We start from the raw sequence: 26,351 nt of genomic DNA, 5'->3' as shown, positions 1-26,351 counted from the left end.
GGATATGTGCAATCGACCACATATTTTGGCAGAGGTTGTTGTTAGTCACAAGAAGGTTGCTGTTCATCCATTAATGATTTTAGTGTTTTTCTAGATGTAAGAGAATATAAGCAATTGAGCTAATAAAATCTTTTCCTGAAAATACCTAAGTATCAGAAGCCTGTTCTGCCTGAGCATATTCTTGACCTCCTTTCAGGGGGTGTTGAAAGACAGTAACTGCAGTGGCTAGTGACCTGATCCTTGTAGAGGCAGATGGCAAGTGACAATTTTTAGTTGGCAATGTTATTCCGTTAGTCATTTCAAATGTTATTATCCATACTGATGCTGAAAGAACTTCATGTCCATTAATTTACAAATTCAACAAATATTTATTAAGTATGTATTTTGCACATGTACTGTCAAAGAGCTGGGAGTTTAAAATATAGAAGAAAGCAGACATTTTCTGCCGATAAGAATATTACATTCTGATATGAGACAGATAATTAATTAAAAAAATAAGCAGAGTGATGATTTCAGGCTATAGAAGTGCAATTACAAATAGAACCACCAAAAGTATGATAAATGAAAGATAAATTGATAAGTAGAACTTGAACTCTTTTTCTCTGCAAAAGACAGTGAAGGAAAATCATAGACCTAGAGAAAATATTTGCAAGTCATATATCTGGTAAAGGACTTATATCAGAACTATATAAAGAACTCTTAAAATTCAACAATAAGAAGAGGAACCACCAGATTCAAAAATGGGCAAATAACCTGAAAAGATAGGTCACCATTGAAGACACACAGATGGCAAACATATGAAAAAAATGCTCAACATCTTTTATCATTAGGAAAATGCAAATTAATACAAGAAAGAGATTTCATTGTATGCCTACTAGAATCAATTAAATCCCCCAAATTAACAATAACAAATTCTGGTGAGGATGTGGAACAATAGACAACTCTTGTTCATTCAGATGCAAAATGAGATAGCCTCTTTGGAAGAGAGTTTGGCATTGGTTTTAAAATACAGCTAAAAATAGAAATACCATACAACACATCAATCTCAGTCCTAGGGACTTACCCTACTGATTTGAAAACTCATGTCTCTAAAAATTCACCTAACCTTCTTGCATTAAAAAAATAAAATACACTTTAAGAATAGTTTTAGATTTTCATGAAATTTGCAAAGGTAATACAGAAAACTTCCATAACCCTACATCCAGTTTTCCTATTATTAACATCTAATATCATTATGATATGTTTGTGAGAGTTAATGAACCAATATTGGTACATTATTAGTTGAGCTGAGCACAATAGTGAAAAACCAAAATAACAAATCCTTTTGTATATAGCTTAGCAAAACGACAAGAACAAATGCAGTGTGGATGCTGAAATATTCTTATCCTTAAATTGACTTGCAAAGGATGGTAAATTATACATCTACATAAATGCAAAAATGGGAAGTCAACTAGTACCAACTGAGGTCTATTCTTTTTAATACTCTTTATCCAGACTTGTCAAACCATTCTTGCTTTCACAGAAGAGATTTAAAGAGGCTTACAGGGATATACAGAGCACAGTAAGAAAGAAAATAGAAATCCATGGAAAAGAAGAAAAAAACGTTTGAAAACTAAAGAGGAGCCAAGGAACACATTAATGCCCCAGCACGCTATTTATACCATTCCAACCCGGAATGGGCCAGATGTCAGGAAGGGGCAGAATGGGTGGCGGCGGCAGTGGTTCCACCAGAGTTAGATTACATATCGCAGTTTTCTTGCTGCATGAGCTGTGTGATGTGAGCAAGCTACTTATCCTCTGCCTTAGTGCTTGCATGAATTAAGTGGGGCTATGCATACACACACTTCCAGGACTGTTGTGGAGCGCAGATGACAGGATGCGTGTAAAGTGCTTAGTGTCAGCTCTAGCAGCTGCAGGCTTTAAAAGCCTGGTGGCTATCATCTTTATCATTATCATCATTGTTATGGTACTTGCTACATTGAGCAACACATTGGGCCCTTGTGCTTTATAACAGACTGGTTGTAAATATAAAGTTTTATGATATTTTAATTAAAAAATTAAAAATAATCTTTCAGGTAGATCTCTAAATAACCTCCATTTCTTTTTAATTTCACCTTGCTTTAAGCTAAAATTACAGCATCTGATTCTTACCATGCATGAAAGGAAATATGCTACATTACATAAAGAAACCTGTTTATCAAGCACTTCCTCCCTAATAGCTAAGTCTGTAATTCAATAAAAAATGCATTTGACGTAAACATCTTGAAAAACAACAGGATAAGATTGTTCAAAATGAAGCTGATTCACTGATGCATCCCTAATTATGATACATGCCGGCAACTTGATGTAACGCAGGTCGTCTTCATTAGTAGTGGATCCCTCTGACATAGAGACTGAGCGAGCCTGTTTTTGGAGAAGAAAATAAACAGGCAAGGCAAACAGCTTCTAAAACCATGCTGAATCTGCTAAGTGCATGTTAATATAAAGTCCTAGAAGATCAGACTTCAGGAGACATACAGTAGGTAGTATGGAAAAATCAGATCTTACAATAAATTATGGAGATGCCATCCCAACATGGGAAAGCTAACCAGGGAGACATCTTAATTATTAAAAGCCGATCATGTCCATTCTGTTAAATTGGAGAGAAAAGGGCAGGTATGAAAGCCATCAGATGAATGACTTCTTTTTAAACCAAGACTCACTGCCTGATACTGTTTACCTGTTCTCTCGTTTCCATGGGTCAGTAAAGAATGAAGAGCCACTCCTTCTCCCAAAGCCAATCCTGCCATGGAGCTTCTGGTCCCTTCCCCTGTCACCTTTTGGATGATATCATTTGGTGATATCATTCAACGCTGGAATTTCTTCTTTTCTACTGAAATAGTTCAAGCAACATGCAAATGTGTGATAGGTTAAAACAAACAGAAACTCTTACCTAACTGTAGATGCCTTCCAACAACCCCATTTTTCTGCCTTTTTAAAATAAAACTTTTCAAAGAGTAATCCATACCCACTTGTACAATTTCCTTGCCCCACAGTCACTTTTCTTTTTGTTGTGCAATATAATAGATACAGAACCACATGAGGAATGTCAGGAATGCCAGTATACCCTTTGCTCAAGAAAGAAAACTTTGTCCATGCAGTGGGAGCTGCCTGCTTACACCTCACTGTCCATATTTCCTTCCCTTCCTGCTGCCACTGCTCAGCTTGGCTAGGGAACCACAGTCCTAACTTTGATGTCCGTATTTTCTATGCATTTCCCCCATCATTTTATTATGAAAATGTTCAGAAGTTGAACAGTTTTATAGGGAATCCTATATAAGCAAAACTGCCACCTAAGTCTGGCATTAACAGTTTGATGTACTTGTCCTATCAAGAATCTATTTCCCAAGAGTTTTTAAAATAAATGTGCTATGAATGGTCTCTCTTTCACCCACACTATTCTGGCTTTCAGACTGACCACTCTGTGGAATGTACTCTGGTCAGTTACTAGGTTCACTTGTGGTTGTATCTGTCCATTTCTCTCTATAGCTTTGCTCAGCCTCCAGCATCATATGGAGTTGACAACCACCTTTTTCTCCTGGGTCACCCACTTTTTCTCATGACTCTTGACTTTCACAGTATCTTCTTTCCTCCACTTCTTCTGGTTCCATGTCTGCTTAAGATTCTAAATTTTGGGTGTCAAGGCTCAGACTTGGGCTTTCTCTTCTTGTTTGTCAATCATCTCAATCTATATTTGAGACTCTAAAATGTTTACCTCTGGATCTTGGCTGTAGGTAAATCTGTGTAATATTTCTCCAAATACACCTTCCTTTATTTTTCCCCATTGAGGCATGGGACTAACAGTTGCTTCAGTCAGTAGAGTGAGTTATACTTTATTCCTTTTCCCCCTTACATCCAAACCATAATTTAATGTTATCAGCCTAACTCAAAAATATATCCTAAATCCGTCCGTTTTAAGGCAATAGAGCATTTAGCTATAATGTAAGTTATGAAACAAGACAAACCAAATTTGAAACGTCACTCTAGCACTTACCAACTGTGTGTAAGTCACTTAATTTCCCATAGGCCTCAGTTTCAGTATCTGTACATTCTAAGTAATTATAGTATCTGTCTTATGGGGTAGTAGTTGATATAGACAAAGTAGTTAAATCAACGACTGACACGTAGTAAGCATTGTATACATGCTAATTTAAAACACTTATTCAGAAAGGCCTTTTCTAATCCCTCCATAAAGAACAAGGTAGAAAAAAATACATATTTTGTGGGGGAGAAGGCTACAGAACCAGTAGGCTGTATATATATATATTAGATTTATTTAAAGGAATTGGTTCATGTGATTGTAGAGGTTTGCAAGTGAGGGGGTGCTGGTGGACTAGAAACAGACAGGAGTCAGTGCTTCAGTCTTGAGGCGTAATTTCTTCTACTTTCTTAGGGCAGTTCTTTGGTTTTGCTTTTAAGGACTTCCAATCAATTGGATGAGGCCCACCCACGTTATCAAGGGTAATCTTCTTTACTTAAAATAAACCAATAATAGATTTTCACCACATCTACAAAATACTATGATGGCTTCACCTGTATTAGTGCTTGATTAAATAACTAGGTGCCATAGTCTGACCAGGTTGATAAGTTAGACTAATCCTCACCATGGGTGACAGTTAATGATGACTTTTCTGAATATGAAATGATTACATATAGACGAGACTATGTTTTTTGTAAACCTCCATATTATGCAGTGTTTGTGAACTTTCCCTTTGGAATATGTTGCTATTTGGTGCTGGATATCACTTTAAAGACCCTTAACCTACGTACCAAATGAAGACTGTGGTGTTACAGATGCCAGACGAGGGGCTTTGTGGTTTTCATATGTGTTTCGGGGGGACAGTGGAGGTTTAGTTCTGCCAAAAGCCATCTTGTGCAACCATACATCTTGTGTCAGAATTCTTGTTTGTCAGATAATGATATAGTTCCGTCTAATGTTTTTCATACTGCTCACGGAGTTCTTGGAGCAAGAATACTGGAGTGGTTTGCCATTCCCTTCTCCAGTGGACCATGTTTTGTCAAAACGCTCCACCATGACCCATCCATCTTGGGTGGCCCTGCACAGCATGGCTCAAAGCTTCAGTGAAGGCTGTGATCCCTGTGACCATTTTGGTTAGTTTTCTGCGATTATGGTTTTCCTTCTGGAGGCTGTGGGCCAATACTTTGACCACCTAATGCAAAGAGCTGACTCATTGGAGAAGACTCTGGTCCTGGGAAAGATTGAGTGCAAGAGGAGAAGGGGAAACAGAGGATAAAATGGTTGGATGGTATCACTGACTTAATGGAGATGGATTTGAGCAAACTCTGGGAGATTGTGAAGGACAGGGGAGTCTGGTGTGCTGCAGTCCATGGAGTTGCAAAGAGCTGGACACAATTTAGTGACTAAACAACAACATCTAATCCACAAAATTTTAAGAATTAGATAAATACCAAGAGATAATTTGAGAAAACATGAAGCACTTTTCAAATTGAACTTGTGAATATTCAATTGCTTTTAAAGGCATGCTTTAAAAAATGAAACTAAAAGATAAGCCAAAAAACTGTACAGTAAGTTCCCTATATATGAACGAGTTCCATTCTGAGTTTTCTTAAGTCCACTTTGTTCATAAGTTCAACAAAGTTAGCTAGATACCGAACTAACACAATCAGTTATATAGTATTTTATTGTAATAGGTTTTTAATACTTTCATACAAATAATACAGAAAAACACACAGAAAAGACATTATTTTTAAACTTATAGTACAATACCTTGAAAAGTAGATTAATACTGTACAATAGCTGGCAGACAAGGGCTGGCTTCGAGTGAACAGACAAGAAGAGTTACTGACTGGAGGAGGGAGAGGAGGTGGAAGGTGGAAGAGCTGAAGGGTAATCATCAATAGGAGATGAGGGCAAGCTGCAATTTCACTCATGCCTGACGTTGATGGCACAGGTTCTGGTTCCTCGCTGGATTCAATTCTATCTATCCTCTTGAAAAAACAATCCAGTGCTTTCTGTGTAGTAGCTCTTTTTTTTTTCTCATCATAGATAATATGATAGTACTGGATTGCATTCTGAATGTCTGCTGCAATCTTTGTGTACTATTCCACATTTGGGTCCTGAGCCTCAAAAATCAACAGTGCCTCCTCAAATAAAGACAATCCCTTTGCAATTTCCTTAATTGTGAATCTGTTCAGTTCTTCAGTTACTTCTTCTTGCTCTTGTCTCTCTTAATCCTTTCTTTGGGCATCTAATTCCATTAGGTTTTCACTAGTAAGCTTCTTGTGGTGCACAGCAAGGAATTCAGTGAAGTCAGTCTCTTGCAGATCTAGCTTCAGCTTTTCGTTGAGCATCACTGTGTCACTTAAGATATCCTTGGACTCCTCGGTCACCTTCTCAAGTTCACAAAAATCATGAACAAACTGGGGACAAATATTTTTTCAAACCTCGTTCATGGTGACAGCTGTAACTTCATGCAAAGCAAAGTCAATGTTTTTATGGCCTTGTAGATTTTATAAAAGGTTGAGGAGGGAATCAGTTGCTAAGTCATGTCTAATACTTTGTGCTCCTGTGGACTATAGCCTGCCAGGCTTCTCTGTGCAAGAATACTGGAGTGGATAGCCTTTCCCTTCTCCAGGGGATTTTCCCAACCCTGTAGATGTTATAGTCCTTCCAAAATTGTCACGAGGTTTCTCCTGATTCATCACTTGCCTTTAATGTCTGGCCAAAAGTGAGACATAAATATTTATTGAAATTTGCTATAAGTCCCTGATCCATAGGTTGGATGGGTGACTTAGTATTCAGTGGCAGATTCACTACTTTGACATTGGGAGGAAAGTCATCAGTAAATGGGGGGTGGCCTGAAGCATTGTCATGTAGCAAAATAATGTTGAATAGGATCTCCTTCTTCAAGCAATATTTCTTTGCTGTTCAGTCACTGAGTTGTGTCAGACTTTTCGTGGCCTCATAGACTGCAACATGCCAGGCTTCCCTGTCCTTTGCTGTCTCCCAGAGTTTGCTTAAGCTTTTGTCCATTGAGTTGGTGATACCATCCAACCATCCTGTGCTCTATCACCTCCTTTTCCTCCTGCCCTCAATCTTTTCCAGCATCAGAATCTTTCCAATGAGTTAGCTCTTCACATCAGGTGACCAAAGTATTGAAGCTTCTGCTTCAGCATCAGTCCTTCTAATAAATATTCAGGGTTAATTTCCTTTAGGATTGAAATACTTCTCTACTTCCATGATAAACTGGTGGAAAAACCAGTCCTGGAAAATGGCCTGCGTAACCCAGGCTTTGGGGTTACTCTTCCACACAACAAGGAGAGAGCCCTTGGCTACGATTTTAAGGGCACTTAGGTTCTTTAAATAGTAAGCTAAGAGCACGTCAACTTCTTATCACCAGAAGCATTGCTGCCAACCAACAGAGTTATGCTATCCTTTGCTGCTTAATAGCCTGGCATCAACTTTTCCTTCTTACTGATATTATTTCAGTCTGGCATCCTCCTCCACTACAGTCCTATATAATCCACATAAAAACCTGCTTGGGTAAATGTGCACCTTCATTGATAATTTCTTGATGCATTTTGGGAAATTTTCTGGAGGCTACATATCTGCACTGGCTGATTTCCCACTTATTTTTATGAAGGTAGGCACACATAAAAGTGTGCCCTTGAACGGATGAAACCATCTGCAGCTGGCATTGAAAGATGTGCTCTCTGGATTCTTTTCCATGTTTCTTCTTCAAGTCTTCATAAAAGCTTTTAGCTTTCTCTTGAATCAGCATTACGCTGAATGGGACATGACACTGATGCTGATCCTGCATCCTGCATCCTCACACTGAGAAGTTTCTCCATCATATTTCCAGGCTTCTTCGCTATTATTGCCAACATCATCGGCACAGCAGACTTCACATGTTCCATGATCTTGTCGATGTCGATGATTGACCGATGCATGTTACAAGAAGGAGCCATGTCTACCATCTTTTTGCCTCTTTCCACTCTCTCAATTATTTTTACTTTTGATTCCATCATTATGGCTTGGAGCTTCTCAGCAGTACCAGCTACATCACCACTGCTTTTATGCTTCTGGACATCCTGGGCTTGAAATAAAGATACTGTACTACTGTACTCTATACTGTACTGTACGATAAACTACACAAAAGCACACCACGTGTAGAGGATGCTCTCATGTGACGATGTATGTCAGACTCGTGCACTAACTTACATGATTGGACATGCGAACATACAAAGTTTGCAACTTGAAAGTTCATGTGTAGGGGACTTACTATATATTCTAAGTAAGTATTTAGGTAATTTTTCCATATTTGATTTAATTCATGTTTTAGATTTTATTTCATATCATTTTAATGTGGATGAGAAAGAAATACTGAACTGTTGTCTTGATTTGTTTGAAATCCTACCTTTGAAAAATGCTTCTAACAACCAAAAAGAACAACAAATTTGTTGTCACTATTAAGCCAATCTGGCCTCTCAGTTTGAATTTCTAAAAGTAATTGATGCTATGTAAGTCAGTGCATATTGTTGAAATAAAGTATTTCAGTGTTTATGCCATTTCTTTTTGTATTATTTTTGCTCTCATGGATGGAATAAAATTTGAGCTCAAGTGTGATTGCCTTTTTAAAGCATACAAATGCTTAGTAATATTGCCTTTTAAAAAGCCCATAAAATGTGCACTCTATTTGAATGGGCTGCAGTTTGTAACTCCTTATAATTATTGCATTATAGTTCACTGATGCAATTTCTTATGGGACTATTTAAGGGATGAAAGATCAGAAATATTAAGTATTTATATTCATTAGAATATGGGGGATTTTTTTTTAATATAGGCGAAAAGAAAAACTAATTGGTTTACATCCAGTTGTAGACTTTATTAACTTACTGCTTTGGTAATTTTCTTAAATGTCACAACTGAAAAGATTAATTTAATTCTCTACGGGCTTCTGTTGAAACAGTAGATGGTGTTTAAAATATAAATGTAATTATTATAACTAATGTCTCCTTTCCTTGCCAAAAGCTCTGAATAACAGGAGGTTGTTCTTGGTACATTAATCTTGTGAGAACGTCCATGTATTTGCTTGTTTTCTTCAAGAGAAGGGAAGAAAGATAGATTCATCATTAATCAAGCTGTGTGGCACTGAGAAAGCTTACCTTCCTCTCAGGTCTTAATTTCTTATCTAAGAAACACTATCTTCAAATGAGCTATTCTCTAATATCTCCTATATATTTTGGCCTTGTTTGAAAAAGGAAGAAAAAGAACAATTAAGACGAAGTATGCGCAGCTCTGTATGTTGGATTTTGTTTAAATAATTTTTCCAATTTTACTGAGACATAGTTGGCATATAATATTGCTTAAGTATACAATGTGAAGATTTGATACCGGTATATTGTAAAACATTTATCACAATAGGTTAGTTAACACCTACTTCACCTCATATAATTAGCATTTTGTCGTTATTGTTATGGTGAGACTATTTCAGATCTACTTTCCTAGCAACTGTCACATATAAAATACAATGTTTTAACTATAGTCACCATTCTGTACATCACATCCCCAGAATGTTTTCTTTCTATAATTGGAAATTGTATCTTTTAACCAGCATATCCTTATCTGCCCCACCCCACAGCTTCTGGGAAGCAGAAGCTTGTTCTCTGTATGAGTTCAGCTTTTCTAGATACCACATATAAGTGAAAACATACAATGTTTGCCTTTTTCTGTTAGACTTATTTTATTTCATGGATGCCCTCAGGGTTCATCCATGTTGTCACAAATGGTAGGATATCTTTCTTTCTAAAGAATGAATAATATTCCATCACATATTTATCCTTTCCAACCTTTGCTTTCACTTGTCCTTTTACTAATAGACATTCGAAGAGATGTGAGGTAATATCTTATTGTGGTCTTGATTTGCATTTCCCCGATCACTGAGCATTGTTGAGCATATTTTCAAGTACTCGTGGACCGTCTGTTTGTCTTCATTGGAAAAAATGTCTGTTTAGGACGTATGCCTTATTTAGGATGTAGTTTTAATTGGATTATTTTTTTTTTGCTATTGAATTTTATGAGTTCCTTATATATTTTAGATATTAATCCCTATCAGATACATGGTTTGCAAATATTTTCTCCCTTCTTGTAAGATGCCCTTCAATTTGTTAATTGCCTATGTTGGATTTTTTTAGTCAACCAAGACATGATTATGTTCCAGAGGAGCTTCTATTCTTATTGTGAAGGCAAGGGAAGTGCCAGGGAGAACACTGAAAAAAAAAAAAAACACACACCAAAAACTGAGGTATAAACGTTTTAAAGAAAAATACAGCTTTCTTGCAGAAGTCCCTTCTAATTCTTTTATTTCAGCATTGGGAAACAGATCATTGCATTGTTTGGGGATTGTGATCTGAGGAAAATAAATAGATTTCATGCTTTTTATTAGTTTTTTTTTTTTTTTCAGTTCTGGATAAGATATCCCTTGCATAGAGTGTTCTCGAGCTTGAACAATAAAGCTAAAAGAGGTATTAGCAATAATTTGTAGATAATTGACCTATTTATTGCAGGACCTGGTTAAAAATCAACACCTGTAATTAGTCTTTATACTTCATTTATAATGTTCTCTCTTGAGTAAATGAAAATAACCACTAAAATAATTCAAAATTTTTCTACTCTTTTCTACCCCATACTCAGCTTTCAAGAAAAACATAAATCCTGAAATCTGCAGTTATACGAATTTAATAATAATGATCTTATATCCATATAATAATATAAAGATGATGATCTTAATCTCTAATAATGTTAATGATCTTAAGTCAAGATCTACTGAAGTTTAGTTATCCATAACTCATATATCTACACAATATTATGTTGTTTGTTTTTATTGCAAATGAGTACATTCTACTTTAAGAGTAGTAAACATTAGGGTATTTTAGAAATGCTTTCAAGGATTAGAACAAACACCTTTCAGAATTAACCATTAGTTTACTAGAACTTTAACCAAATACTTTGAGTTTTGGGGAGTCTTGCTCTAGGAATTTTTCATGTCATTCAGATATTTAGAAACAGTCCTACTTGACAATTTTTGTGATTGACAATTTAGATAACAACTCTACCTTTCTCTTTTCATCTTAATCAAATTTATGCCACTAATATTTTTGGTCTGTGTTTTTTATAATGTTCCATTTACATCTCTCTATTGTAAAATGTTATAAGCTCAAGCCAGTTATTCCAGATAGAGAATAAGATTGATGCTGCTAAGTTTGGTCTGTGTTTTGTTGAATAATTCAACTTTATTTTCATCTTGCACAGACCCCAATATTTTTCTTTCACGCTGCAAAAATTGATTTGAATTTATTGTACACTTTGATCCCCAGCTTCTTTGTGTGTAGCTTCTCCTCCATTGCCTTTTCATCCAGAAAATAACTATTTTGGCATTTGTTACTTGTATGTTTTTTTCACCTTGACTATCAATATTGTCTGTTTATATTTCCAGCTTTTCCTTTTATTTTGAAAGGCTTTACAAAGTAAAAAAGTAGGCTATGCATTAGAAGTACTAAACTGCTTATTATTTCTTATATACTTTTTAACATCTCAGCATAGTAGTATCATTTTTCCATTTTTGTGAAAGTCACCATCAAATGTAATATCTAGTACCATCCTTCTGTGTTATGGTACAGCCACCGTCATAAAGTCATACAGTTTTTGATCTGAAAAGGAACTTGAGGGTTGCATTATTTTGTGATATTCTAAAGACCAGGAATCTGACTCCTAGATATTGCTTTAGAAATTTAGCTGCACTAAATTTCATAGCCTATTAGAGGAGGATCAAGACTAGAGGATGGGTTTTCAGATATGATGCCTTTTTTGCCCTGTATTGTTTAATATGAAGTAATCAAGTGGATCGGAGAAGGCAATGGCACCCCACTCCAGAACCCTTGCCTGGAAAATCCCATGGATGGAGGAGCCTGGTAGGCTGCAGTCCATGGGGTCGCGAAGAGTCGGACATGACTGAGCAACTTCACAAGCGGATAGAAGTTGTATTTCAAAACTTAGTTGGCTGTGTGATACTTGGAATGCATTAGAGCTCATATTTAGGCAAAATCTCATACTATCTATACCCTGTCCCCTTAAAAATAAGAATAGTGAAATGGCCCAAAGACATACTGGAAAGTGGCATCCTTGGGGTTGCACAGCTAATTACACAGATAGGTGACTGTCCTAGTGGGTCAACATAGGAGGGACAAAAAATATTTTCACTGATGCTACCAGTTCCTACTGTCCAGTGAAGAAAGTGAAATTCAGTGTTATAAAAAAAAGTGTAGAGAAGTTAGTTGAATGATTTATAATAAACATTGGTTAGCAACATTTATGGGCTTCCCAGGTGGTGCTAGTGGTAAAGAACCTGCTTGCCAATGCAGGAGACTCAAGAGACACAGGTTCAATCCCTGGGTTGGGAAGATCCCCTGGAGGAGAGGGCATGGCAACCCACTCCACTATTCTTGCCTGGAGAATCCCATGGACAGAGAAGCCTGGAGGGCTACAGTCCATAGGATTGCACAGAGTTTGGACACAGCTGAAATGACTTAGTGCGTACGTGCGCACGCCCACGCACACACACACACACACACACACACACAGCAACATTTATGAATTGCCTTTAATTAGCAAAGTGTGTATGTGTGTGCACGTGTGTGTGCATACACGCACGTGTATGTGTTAGTCGCTCAGTCATGTCCGACTCTTTGTTACCCCATGGACTGTAGCCTGCCAGGCTCCTCTGTCCATAGGATTTCCCAGGCAAGAATACTGGAGTGGGTAGCCATTCCCTTCTCCAGGGGTTCTTCCAGACCCAGAGATCGAACCCAGGTCTTCTGCATTGCAGGTGGATTCTTTACCATCTGAACCACTTGAGAAGTGTTTCATAGCAAAATATTTCATATGAAAAACTATCTTCTAAATTTAAAGTTAACCCAGTAATTTGTTTTCACTTATTTTAGCCGTGTGCTTCCTGGGATTCCTTGGTGGCTCAGTGTTAAAGAACCTGCCTGCAGTGCAGGAGACCTGGGTTCAATCCCGGGGTGGGGAAGATCCCCTGGAGAAGGAAATAGCAGCCCATTCCAGTATTCTTGCTGGGAAAATCCCATGGACAGGGGAAACTGGGTCACAAAGAGTCAGACCTGAGTGACTGAGCACAGACACACAAGCCTGTGTTTCCAGTTATTCAGTAGCACAGACTGGCAGGCAAGATATTACCGATGAAGTATCTTTCAAATAATCAAAATATATAGTGTATTTACATTTGCGATAAATATGTGGAGAGTCTTATTTGAATTACAACATGAAGTCTAATATTGAAAAATTTAGGCCAACAGTGCTATTGAAAAGTTTTGTATCACTAACATTATTCAAACAATCCGCAACAGACTAAATTGATAATGAAGCGGGTAACAGTGATCTATAATTAAAGTGCATAATTAGCAGCTATCAATACTGATGGCATAACTATAGTAGACTCTGCTTACCAAACTATTTCATTTTCTTCCTGACATAAAAGTAAGTTACATTTACCACCTTCCTCTGCAGGCAGCTGAGGGTGTGTGACTGGGATATGGCTAATAGAATGTTGACAAATGTGATATATAACATTTCCAGTCCCTGCCCCTGAAATACTGATATGATCCTCTACCACCTTCTATCCTATGTGTTACATGAGGAGGAGAATCCAGTGTAAGACCCTGAGATCCTTAGGATTCAAGTGTATGGGTCCTTAAATAATCAGGTCTCTCCAACCCCACATTTGTCCCTCATTGGAGTAGTAACAGAGAGAAATAAACTTTTATTGTGTTAAATGGTGAGGATTAGGGTAGTGCTTACAGTCCTGATGGATTGAATATTAAAGTGAAAGTTCATAAAATTGGGCTTCCCTGGTTGATCAGATGGTAAAGATCCACTTGCAATATGGGAGACCTGGGTCCAAGTCCTGTGTTGGGAAGATCCCTTGAAGAAAAGAATGGCTACCCACTCCAGTATTCTTGCCTGGGGAATCCCATGGACAGAGGAGCCTGGCAGGCTACAGTCCATGGGGTCACAGAGAGTCAGACATGACTGAGTGACTTTCACTTTTCTTTCATAAAATTGCATTTGTAAGAAACAGAATTTGCATTCTTTGATAAGTCTGAGGGTCCACCAACAAAACAAGCCTCCAGAGGCCAGAGAGCTTTGAGACCATAGAGGGTCCAGAAAAAAAGAAAGAAGTGGGTGACATAGCAAATTTTTCCTGGAGCTTTAGGACAAGGATCTTAGCAGTGTCTTTTCCCTTAGATAGGACTAAGAACAGCATGTGGTCCCATGGGTAAGGGTGTGAAACAATCAGAGTGTCTATCTAAGCTGAAGGGATAATAGAAAGGCTTAGGTGTGATCCATCAAGCTAGGAAGAGATGCACCCCAAACCCGGGGAGATGACAGGGTAGTTTTGTCTGGAGAGCCTCTTACGGTATCTCTGGTATCCAGTAGGTGTGTGTGCATGCCTAGTGGCTCAGTTGTGTCTAACACTTTGCGACCCCATGGAGTATAGCCTGCCATGTTCCTCTCTCCATGGGATTTCCCAGGCAAGAATACTGGAGCGGGCTGCCATTTCTTCCTCCAGGGGATTTTCCTGACCCAGAGATCGAAACTGTGTCTTCTGCATCTCCTGCATCAGCAGGCAGATTCTTTTACCACTGAGCCACCTGGGAATCCCCCATCCAGTAGGCCTATGTCTTAGAAATAGTAGAAGTAATTAGAGGTTATGGTAGTGGATAGGAAAAAGAATAGGAAATTAAGGATCAGATCTGTTTCTTTCATCATTCTTCAGCAAGACAGTGAGTTTTTACTTTATCCTCAAAAACATATTTGCACACTGTGTTTTTATGTATTTGCTAATTTTTGGCTGTACTAGGTCTTCATTGCCGTGTGAAGGCCTTCTCTAGCTGCGGAGAGTAGGGGCTACTCTCTAGCTGTAGTACACAGGCTTCTCATTCAGTGGCTTCTCTTGTTATGTAGCACCGGCTTTAGGTGTGGGGGCTCCAGTGGTTGCAGCATGCTGGCTCAGTAGTGTGTACAGTCTGGTTTTGATAATACATGCAAAAGTATTGAATTCAATATTTGTCTAAATAAACACTTGTTGATCATTGGTTGAAATGATGTTTATTTTCATTAAAAATTACAGAAGAAAATATTATCTCCCCTCTTTGTTAGACATTTGCAGAGAAAAAACCATCCAAATTAACGACATTCCCTAACTTCTTATTTTCAAATATTCTTTTCCTGAAATGGTTTTCAAACTTCAGTAGTACATTAAAATCGCCTGGGGAACTTGTTAAATATAAATTCCATATGCACATTGAGTAAGAGTCTTTTTATTTGGGAGGAGAGAGGGAGAAAAGAGAGAGATGCTGAAAGCTGTTACTGAACTCCCAGACTACTTGTCCAGTGAGATCTGTCCCCACATCCCAGCCTATACCACACACTTCAGAACACATACTATTTCTTCTGTGTTAAAGTTTGGCTTTAGTTGGAAATAGCATTTCTTCCCACGGGAATATGGCAGAATCCTACCTAATCCTCAAAATGTAGTTTAAAGATCACCTCCAGAAAGACTTCTGAATTTCCATGAGATGTACTTTCTCTTTTTGAGCAGCCAGCCAGTTATAATTTATAACTCTGACAGTGTATTTTCTATTCTGTTGCTGTTATTACTAGCCTACTTGGTCATTTTTTGCCTTTCTGCCATTCTGTGATTATAATTATTCTGAGAATGTTCTTATTTGTGTAAATTTTCAATGGTCAATATGTGTGTGACATTTAATAGGAACTTTTAAAAAATGAATTTGTTACTGGGAACTTATGTCTGAAATAAGGACATAGTTGATGGTCAGAAACTACTTTCTGAATCAGTGAGGCCACAATAGCATCACATGCCTAAAATTGGCAAATTTGAAAGGAAGTATTAGGCTTCCCAGGTGGCACGGTCATAAAGAATCCACTTGCCAATGCAGGAGACCCAAGAGATACAGGTTCGATCCCTGGGTCAGGAAGATTCCCCTGGAGGAGGAAATGGCAACTCACTCAAGTATTCTTGCCTAGGAAATCCCATAAACAGAGGAGCCTAGCTGACTGTAATCCATAGTGTTGCAAAGAGTCAGACACGACTGAGCGACAGCACCCAGTGTATCATTTCTTCAATTTGGGGATTAAGGTTGGAGAGAGAATATTAGTTGTGTTTTGAGAGATTTATTAAATTTGAAGCTTTATACACAAAGGTGTATTTCCCCAGCACACTCATGCATCTGTACACACACACACCCATGCTGTCTCTCAGAGTCACACTCACATGCAGCCAGTAAGAGCTCAGGTTTTGTGAAGATGGAGGCAGCTTATGTGAATGTTCTTAAAGTTTTTCATAGGATCCTCTATAATTCCTGTAATAATCACCCCATAATCTTGACTTCTATTTGTCATTGTCCTCTTTATTGTTCAACCTGCTCTTGTGTTACCTCACCAGGTTGAGGGTAACCTGGTGATCTTGAAACAAGGAATGACCTTTAATCAATAAACTTCCCTTCAGCCAGCTGTCTGAGATGCTTAAGGAGCTAATGTGCTCAAAGCTAGATGGCTGTGCAGGCCACTTCAGGTTTTGTCGAAGTGAAGCTCTCTGTAAGTTCAATTGATGTTTTCATCCTGTGGTTGCATTAACAACAGGGTCTCAAGTGAGATCAAATCGTCAGACATTGCTGGATTATATACCTGTTTAAGATTCTTTTCCCACTTCTTTCTGATTTAGCTATTAGTAGAGATTAACTTGGAGAAGGCAATGGCACCCCACTCCAGTACTCTTGCCTGGAAAATCCCATGGACGGAGGAGCCTGGTAGGCTGCAGTCCATGGGGTCGCTAAGAGTCGGACACGACTGAGCGACTTCACTTTCACTTTTCACTTTCATGCATTGGAGGAGGAAATGGCAACCCACTCCAGTGTTCTTGCCTGGAGAATCCCAGGGACGGGGGAGCCTGGTGGGCTGTCATCTCTGGGGTCGCACAGAGTCTGCCATGACTGAAGCGACTTAGCAGCAGCAGAGATTAACTAACACCCCAGCTTTGTCATTGTGACTATCTAATAATTACATGATTTGCAGTTATCCTTAAGTATTAGTCACATTTTGAACTACTGGGAATAAGCTGCTTAGAAATTCTTGTTAATGTTTGAGATGAGGAAGCTTTTAAAGAAGGAATTAAATTGGAATTGATCTTCTAACAATTAGAAGTTCCATAATGGAAGATATCCTGGAATGGTGCCGTTATTATTCTTTCTTTGTCATTATTATATTTTGTCATAGTTTTTGATTTTACGCAGTTCTGCAGTGATGGAAACATTTTATATCTGTGCTGACCCCATGTGGCCGTTGAGCACCTAAAGTGTGACCAGTGTGACTGAGGCACCAAGTGTTTGTATCATTTTTCAGATTCCACAGGTAAGTGATTGAAGTTAATTTTGCATAGTTTCTCTGTTGGACAGAATAGATCTAGAACAGTAGATGGTTTTGCCCTTTCCTCCCAAGGGATATTTACTAATGTATGGAGACATTTTTGGTTGTCACATTTAGAGAGGCATGCTACAGCATCTAGTGGGTAGAGATCAAGGATGTTGCCAAACTTGCATAGGACAGCCCTTTACACAAAGAATGATCTGGTCCAAAATGCCAATGCTGCTGAGTTTGAGAAACCCCACCTAGAGTCTAAGATTTGTCAGAGGAGAGTGGGTTCCTCTTCTCAGTACCTAATGATGTGTTAGTATGTATTTGGTTAATGGCCTCTAAACTGGAGAAAAAGAAATAGAATAAAAGGCCAACTAGTCAACACCAAAAGTGTTAGAAGTGTATCATTCTGATAAAAATATATATAGACAGTTGACACATACAAGGAAAGATAGTCTTTATAAGCTCCCTCAAGCAGGAACTTCCAGATGTTCAAGCTGGTTGTAGAAAAGGCAGAGGAACCAGAGATCAAATTGTCAACATCCGCTGGATCATTGAAAAAGCAAGAGAGTTCCAGAAAAACATCTATTTCTGCTTTATTGACTATGCCAAAGCCTTTGACTGTGTGCTGCTGCTGCTGCTAAGTCGCTTCAGTTGTGTCCAACTCTGTGCGACCCCATAGTCAGCAGCCCACCAGGCTCCCCCATCCCTGGGATTCTCCAGGCAAGAACACTGGAGTGGGTTGCCATTTCCTTCTCCAATGCACGGAAGTGAAAAGTGAAAGTGAAGTCACTCAGTCGTGTCCGACCCTCAGCGACCCCATGGACTGCAGCCTACCAGGCTCCTCCATCCATGGGATTTTCCAGGCAAAAGTACTGGAGACTGTGTGGATCACAATAAACTGTGGAAAATTCTGAAAGAGATGGGAATACCAGACCACCTGACCTGCCTCTTGAGAAATTTGTATGCAGGTCAGGAAGCAACACTTAGAACTGGACATGGAACAACAGACTGGTTCCAAATAGGAAGAGTACGTCAAGGCTGTATATTGTCACCCTGCTTATTTAACTTCTATGCAGAGTACATCATGAGAAACGCTGGATGGGAAGAAGCACAAGCTGGAATCAAGATTGCCAGGAGAAATATCAATAACCTCAGATATGCAGATGACACCATCCTTATGGCAGAAAGTGAAGAGGAACTCAAAAGCCTCTTGATGAAAGTGAAAGAAGAGAGTGAAAAAGTTGGCTTAAAGCTCAACATTCAGAAAACGAAGATCATGGCATCCGGTCCCATCACTTCATGGGAAATAGGTGGGGAAACAGTGGAAACAGTGTCAGACTTTATTTTTTTGGGCTCCAAAATCACTGCAGATGGTGACTGCAACCATGAAATTAAAAGACGCTTAGTCCTTGGAAGGAAAGTTATGACCAACCTAGATAGCATAATGAAAAGCAGAGACATTACTTTTCCAAGAAAGGTCCATCTAGTCAAGGCTATGGTTTTTCCAGTGGTCGTGTATGGATGTGAGAGTTGGACTGTGAAGAAAGCTGAGCGCCAAAGAATTGATGCTTTTGAACTGTGGTGTTGGAGAAGACTCTTGAGAGTCCCTTAGACTGCAAGGAGATCCAACCAGTTCATTCTGAAGGAGATCAGCCCTGGATTTCTTTGGAGGGAATGATGCTAAAGCTGAAACTCCAGTACTTTGGCCACCTCATGTGAAGAGTTGACTCATTGGAAAAGACTGATGCTGGGAGGGATTGGGGGCAGGAGGACGAGGGGACGACAGAGGATGTGATGGCTGAATGGCATCACTGACTCGATGGACGTGAGTCTCAGTGAACTCCGGGTGTTGGTGGTGATGGACAGGGAGGCCTGGCGTGCTGCGATTCATGGGGTCGCAAAGAGTTGGACACGACTGAGCGACTGAACTGTGAACTGTGAAAGCAGGAAATTCCTATAAGTAAAGGATAACGCTGAAGATGGACCAGGCATTTCATCAAAACACTATCTGTGTGCAGTAAGTCATATTCATTATCCATAAAATTGCTACATAGTATTAAGGCAAATAAACTCTTAGCATTTAAAAAATATGAGCAATATGTTTTTATATTGATATAGGGAACAAAAATGTAAAGCATTTCTTATTCCAAATAAAGAAGATGTGGTACACATATATACAGTCAAAGACTGTGCCATGTGCTTAGTCATTCAGTCGTATCCAAATCTTTGAGACCCCATGGACTGTAGCTCACCAGGCTCCGCTGTCCATGGGGATTCTCCAGGCAAGAATACTAGAGTGGGTTGCCATGTCCTCCTCCAGGGGATCTTCCCAACCCAGGGATTTAACCCAGGTCTCTAGCATTGCAGGCAGATTCTTTACCTTCTGGGCCGACAAGGAAGCCTGCAGTTGAATACTACTCAGCCATTTAAAAAAATTAATAATAAAATAATGTCATTTACAGTGACATGGATGGAAATAGAGATTATCATACGAAGTGAAATTAACAAGAAAAAGAAAGACAAATAGCATATGATACCACTTATGTGGAATCTAAAATATGACACAAATGATTTTATCAATGAAACAGAAATAGACATAGAGAACAGACTTGTGGTTGCCAAAGAAAGGAGGGTTGAGGGAGGAATGGAGTAGGATTTGGGGATTAGCAGATACAAACTAGTATGTATAGAATGGATAAACAACAAGGTCTTATTGTATAGCACATAGAACTATATTTAATATCCTTTGATAAAGGCCATAATGTAAAAGAATGTGATAAAGGATGTGTTTATATGTGTATCTGAATCACTTTGCTATACATTGGAAATTAGCACTTTATAAATCAATTATACTTCAAAAAACATTACTTATTCCAGTTCTGATTACCAAGAGAGATATATTTGCTCTTTGCTATACAACTGGGTTAGTTAAACAATGTTTCCCTCTTTTTATAGTTGAGAGTGGCTTGGAGAGCTTAAATAAACAGCCAGAGTTTTGATAACTAGACATCAGTAGTTTTTGGTTTCAAACCTCATTCTAACTTTAAGTGAAATATAGCCCTAACTTGTATATAATCTACCTTGTTAATTTTTAGATGAAGAAACTATTGCTCAAAGTTTAAGAGAGTAAGCAAGTTAAATATTAGCTAGTGGCAGAGGAGGAGTGAGAGTCCAGATTGAGCTGAATGGCTACTAACCCCATGGAACTTCTAATCACAACCTACTTATCATTGTAAGACAAGGGTGTTCTGTTTTCCAAATCAAACTACCTAGTCTGTGGTGAATTGTGGTGGGAAAATATGTGGTGTAGATTGTACTTATTTTTTATAAGAATTTAGTGTTTTAGAGCAGTTTTAGGTTTACAGCAGATGGAGAGGGAGGTAGGGATTTCTCATGTCTCCTGCCCCAACACACTGTCAGCATCACTCAGCAGTAGGGGACATTCCTGGCCAAGTGTGAACCTGTACTGGCACATTGTAATCAGCCAGAGTTCATAGGTTGTGTTAGGATTCACTCTTGGTGTTATACAACCTGTGGTTTTGGACAAATGTGTTATGATACATATTCTTTATTATGATATCATATAGATTATTTTGCTACCCTAAAAATTCTCTGTGCTTCACCTATACATATCTTTTCTGTCCTCCCAGTAACCACTGATATTTGTATGGTCTTCATAGTTTTGCCTTTTCAAGAAGTGTCATGTAGTTGGAATCATACAGTATGCAGCCTTTTCAGATTGTCTTCTTTTACTTAAATATGAATTTAAAATTCCTCCATGTTTTTCCATGACTTATACCACAGTTTATTTGCCCATTTGCCTACTGTAGGATTCCTTGGTTACTTTCAACTTTTAGCACTTATGAATAAAGCTGTTATAAACATCCTTGTACAAGTTTCTGTGTGGACACAATTTCAGCTCCTTTGGGTAAATACCAAGGAGTGTGAGATTGTACTTATTTTAAAAACTAATCCTATTCTGTAAACTTATTTCTTGTAAAGTCAGAGTTTATTAAGCTGATAGTAGATACTTAGAGCATAAAAGTATCATGTATTTTGGAAGTCATTGTCTTGACTGTATGGTACGTTGTGCTCTTCCAAACAGAATTACCTTGAGCCTTTTTAACATAAATTATGTATGAGTGTTAGGATTCTTATCAAAATCCTACTTTAGAACCTATATCAATTTCCTGTATTTTGTATTATAATGAGCTTTTGCCAGTGTTGCTAGTAATAATAATAATAATAATAAATTATCATTATCAAGTGGTTGGAATGGGGATGAGGGAAGAGAAAACTTGCTATACTATGAGACCCTGAAATTGCTTTCTGTCCATGTTTTCTTCTGTCCACGTTCCTTCCCTCCCTCTTTTTCTTTCTTCTTTCCTTTCACTAATATTTATAAATTACCTACAGAATTTCAGCCACAGAGCTAAGCCCTGGGGATACAAAGGGAAAGGATAGTGACCTTAATCAGTTTGATGTTAAAGAAACTACATTCACCAGGTACCCTCATGGCCTAAAACCCTGTCCTTAAAGAATCAATCCCTCAAATGTCTGCGTTCCCTCAGCTAGCAGTTCCCACATGTCAAAGTACAGTTGACTCTTGAATAGCGTGGTTTTGAACTGGCGAGTCCATTTACATATGGGTTTTTAAATAAGTACTGCAGAACTACATCTTCACGGTTGGTTGAATCTGCAGATGTAGAGCCATGGATATGAATATGAAAGGCCAACTGTGGGCCTGGAACATCTGTGGATTTGGGTTTCTGCAGTGGATCTTGGAAGCAATCCTGTGTGGATACCAGTGGACAACTATAGTTAATATATATGCTATTGTTGTTCAGTTAGTCAGTCATATCTGACTCTTTGCGACCTAATGGACTGCAGCACCCCAGGTTCCCCAACCTTCACTACACTTGGAGTTGGCTCAAACTCATGTCCGTTGACTCAATGATGCTGTAATAAAAAGATACAAAGTGCAATGCTCTAGATAACAAGATAACAGTTCAGAGGTGAGTGAGTGGTCAACGTCTGCTGTTCTCAGTGTGTGGTTTTTACTTCTTAGTCCAAGGTAGCTGCTCCACTTTCTCTCAGCGAGTTTACTTCAGAAAGAGGTACAGTGAGCAGGAGAACATAGTCTTGAGGGTACACATCATTTCCCATTGTTCACAACCTACTTCCTAGATTATATAATGGCAAAGGGGGCTGAGGAATATAGTCTTTGGCTGATCGCCCATGTGTTCAGCTAATATTCTCAAAAGGTAGAGGAAGTAGAAAGTAGATGTTATGGACCAACTGTCAACTGGCTGCATACCTGTTTTGGCAATTAACTTTTTGGTGCTTACACATGACATATATGTGCTTATATGCTCTCTGCCTGAGTTATACGCATCATGATGACCTGGGATATTTGGTCATTTTCATGTACCCAATGCAAAGCACTATGCTAGACTCATCTTAGGCTATTGGTAATGCCAGAATGAATTTTTTGAAAATGTTCAAAGACTTAAATGTAGCATTTTTAGTTGATCTGTCACACATTAAAGTACTATTTTAGGAACCTTATCTCACTGTGGGATTAGGTGTGTTTTAGTGTTTGCTTAATTACACTTTTTTTTTTTTTCCTGTAAGCCTTCCAAGTACATTTACCTCCAGAAAATAAATTGGAACAACAATCAACTATACTTCAATTAAAAAAAGAGAGAGAGAAAATCACCTATCTTTACCGACCATAACAACGATGATTGTGGGACTTCTCTGGTGGTCCAGTGGCTAAGACTCCAAGCTCCCAATGCAGGGGGCCCAGATTCAGTCCCTGGTTGGGGAACTAGATCCCATGTGCTGAAACTTAAGAGTTTGCATGTTTCAACTAGAGATCTTGCGTGTCCCAACTAAGACCTGGTATAGCCAAATAAATAAATAAATTAAGTAAATATTAAAAAAAAATAAAAAAATAAAAAGCATCCAGTAATGTGGAAACAGCCATGAGAACGAGAAAAACTGGAGTGAAGAGCACTATATCATAAACTGAAAACCACATGAATATATACACATATATAAGAATTTCCCTCATGACTCAGTGGTAAAGAATCTGCCTGCCAGGGGAGATACCATGATCACGAAGGTCGTTCTCCCAGGGCTAGGCTTATCCATTGCACTCCGGACGCGCTGACCCCTGTGATTTCCCCAAATGTGGGAAACTCGACTGCATAATTTGTGGTAGTGGGGGACTGCGTTCGCGCTTTCCCCTGTTTAAAAAAAAAAAAAAGAATCTGCCTGCCAATGCAAGAGACACAGGAGATGCGGGTTCGATCCCTGAGTCAGGACGATCCCCTGGAGGAGGAAATGGCAACCACTCCAGTATTCTTGCCTAAAAACATCCAGAATTCGTGCCTAAATTCATTCCAGTATTCCTGTCTAAAAACATCAGAGAAGTCTGGTAGTCTACAGTCCATGGGGCTGCAGAGTCGGACACGACAGAACGACCAAGCATGCACACATGTATATACATATATATACTCACAGACATACATATGTATCTGCTTATGCATATACATGGATATGTATATGTATGTATATTTGTATATATCTGTATATCTGTGTGAGTTTAAGACTCTTTTTTAGGGACGAGTGACAGAATCCTATCCAAATTAAGTTCACCAAGGAGGGAAGGTATCCTATGGACAAAAAGTATCTCGAGGCACCTCTGAGAAGCCTCAGGGAGAGCCAGATCAGGGACTGAGATGTCATGAATTCCTCCACATGTCTCAGCTTTGTCCTTCTTTGAGCCAGTTTTTTTTCAAGCTGATAACCGTGTATTATTCTGCTGTCCTCAAAGTGCTAATTGGGTGGATACCACCAATACCATCTGAGTTTCAACAGAGAGAGGCAGAATAGAATCTGAATGCTGTGTTAAGGAGCATCTTGGGTGAAGTGCCCACTTCATGCGGTAGACTTTTTTTCAAAGGTGGCTGCCACCAATGGGTCCATGTTCCTTTGCAGTGTGACTCCATCACTCCTCTCAACAAGAGGCGGAATCTGTTTATACACCCGTTGGACCTAGGATTACTTTATGACTTGCTTTGACTGACCAATTATGGCAGAAGTGACAGTGAGTGAGTTACACCCAGATCTCAAGAGGTTTTATAGCTTTTGATTGTGTCCTGTTGTAACACTGACCTTAGAAAACCAATGCATGAGGACCCCAAGTTTAAAGACTGAACAGAAAAAGAGATGAGGTATCCCAGCTAACCCCAGTCCCCAGCCAACAACTGGTGCCAATTGCTAAATGTGAGTGAGAGCAATTTCGATCCTCTAGCACAGCTGATCCTGTGGTTGAATGGGCCTGTTTGTGTGAGTTCAGAAGACTCCTGCTATCCCTTAACCCCTGTCACAGAAAATAAGAAAGGGTTGTTTTTTTTGTTTGTTTTGTTTTGTTTTTTAATGAGTAGTAAGTGACTGTGACAACCTTCTTCTAGTCGTTGTGTGCCAGGGATGGAGTCACAGAGGAACTGGGCAGTCCTGTGAGCACATGTAATGGTTCAAGGCCCCATTCCTAGGAGAGCTTTGGGAAACAGCTCTGAGAAGAAGGCATGGTTATGAGTAAATAGAGCAGTTCAGTTCAGTTCAGTCACTCAGTCATGTCCGACTCTTTGTGACCCTATGAATCGCAGCACACCAGGCCTCCCTGTCCATCACCAACTCCCGGGGTTTAGGATTGAACTAAAAACTATCTATAAAAGCAATGAATAACTACAAAATAGGGCTATTAGATTATTTTTTAAACGCACCTGTTGAGTTGTACCATGCAGGCCTGCAAGGCCTTTACTTTCCCAGCTTCAAGATCAAATAAAGAATCTGGAGTCAGTGACAGAAACATCAATGGTTTAATGGATGGGGGAGCCTACCTGTCAGAAGCAAGGTCCTAGAGTGACACCCACCATTTGCATGGCAGGGTAGGGGGAAGGTTACTCATTATAGGAGGAATTGACATAAGGAAGGCTCGTCAGTTCCCAGGAAAACCTGCAGAAGGGCACACCACTTACAACCCCTTTGAAAAACTAGTGGGAACAATCACTAGCTGGGTCCAAGGGCAGGTCTGTAGAAAGGTCAGTCAGTCACGTGAGTAGGGTGTAGGTGAAGCAGGCACTGGTCAGTCAGGAGATGTACAGAGAGCAAAAGAACAGCCATCTTGAGTGCCCTGACCATATAGCACCCAACAAAATAATATTCAGTTTGTGTAAAGTCTGTGCCTCAATATCACATATTCTGAGCTTTATTCTCTTCCTCACTTTCACGCTACTTACTAAGGGATAGATTCCTAAGCTTTCAGGGCATGGAGAATCATTTCTTCCTACCTTGGACATTTGTAACTTTCAAAGATGAATAATCCTATAACTCAGCCTGCATCAGGACATTAGGAGTGAAGTCTATCATTGAAGATTATTTCAAAGTCACCCATTTTTGGCTGGACTGTATCTTTAATACTACTGAGCTCATCTAAATTGAGCACTGCTTGGGAAGGAGACAATGCTCTTAGGAAAGACTTAACAATGGCAGCAGCTGCTGAAAGATGGACAGTGTTGGGTTCCAGCCATTTGGTACGGTCAACAAGGAATGAATGACAGTTTAGAAAGCAGTTCTGATAGCAACTGAAGCCCTGGACCTTTTTATATTCTGTTTTAAAGATTCTTCATTTTTATGGTATTGTGGTTGTAGAGGATCCAGACAGTTATGTCTATTTAAATTTTTATTTGCTTTAACTTTTTAAATTTTTAGCTGTGCTTCCGTAATAGATTGATTTACTTAACAT

The 26,351-nt window shown here is 38.9% G+C and overlaps 1 protein-coding gene and 1 non-coding gene across 6 annotated transcripts in view; both read left to right on the top strand.

The window, feature by feature from the left end:
* Window positions 1–26,351, top strand: part of CTNNA2 (catenin alpha 2) — a 1,366,752-nt gene that overhangs the window by 312,606 nt on the left and 1,027,795 nt on the right. The gene's annotated exons all lie outside the window — the stretch shown is intronic.
* Window positions 23,627–23,790, top strand: LOC112578282. The gene has a single exon (XR_003102580.1). It is a non-coding gene; the product is annotated as a U1 spliceosomal RNA (small nuclear RNA).

The sequence above is a fragment of the Bubalus bubalis genome, chromosome 12, assembly GCF_019923935.1.
Source record: "Bubalus bubalis isolate 160015118507 breed Murrah chromosome 12, NDDB_SH_1, whole genome shotgun sequence".
Classification (NCBI taxonomy): Eukaryota; Metazoa; Chordata; class Mammalia; order Artiodactyla; family Bovidae; genus Bubalus; species Bubalus bubalis.
This window is presented reverse-complemented; position numbering and strand designations above follow the sequence as displayed.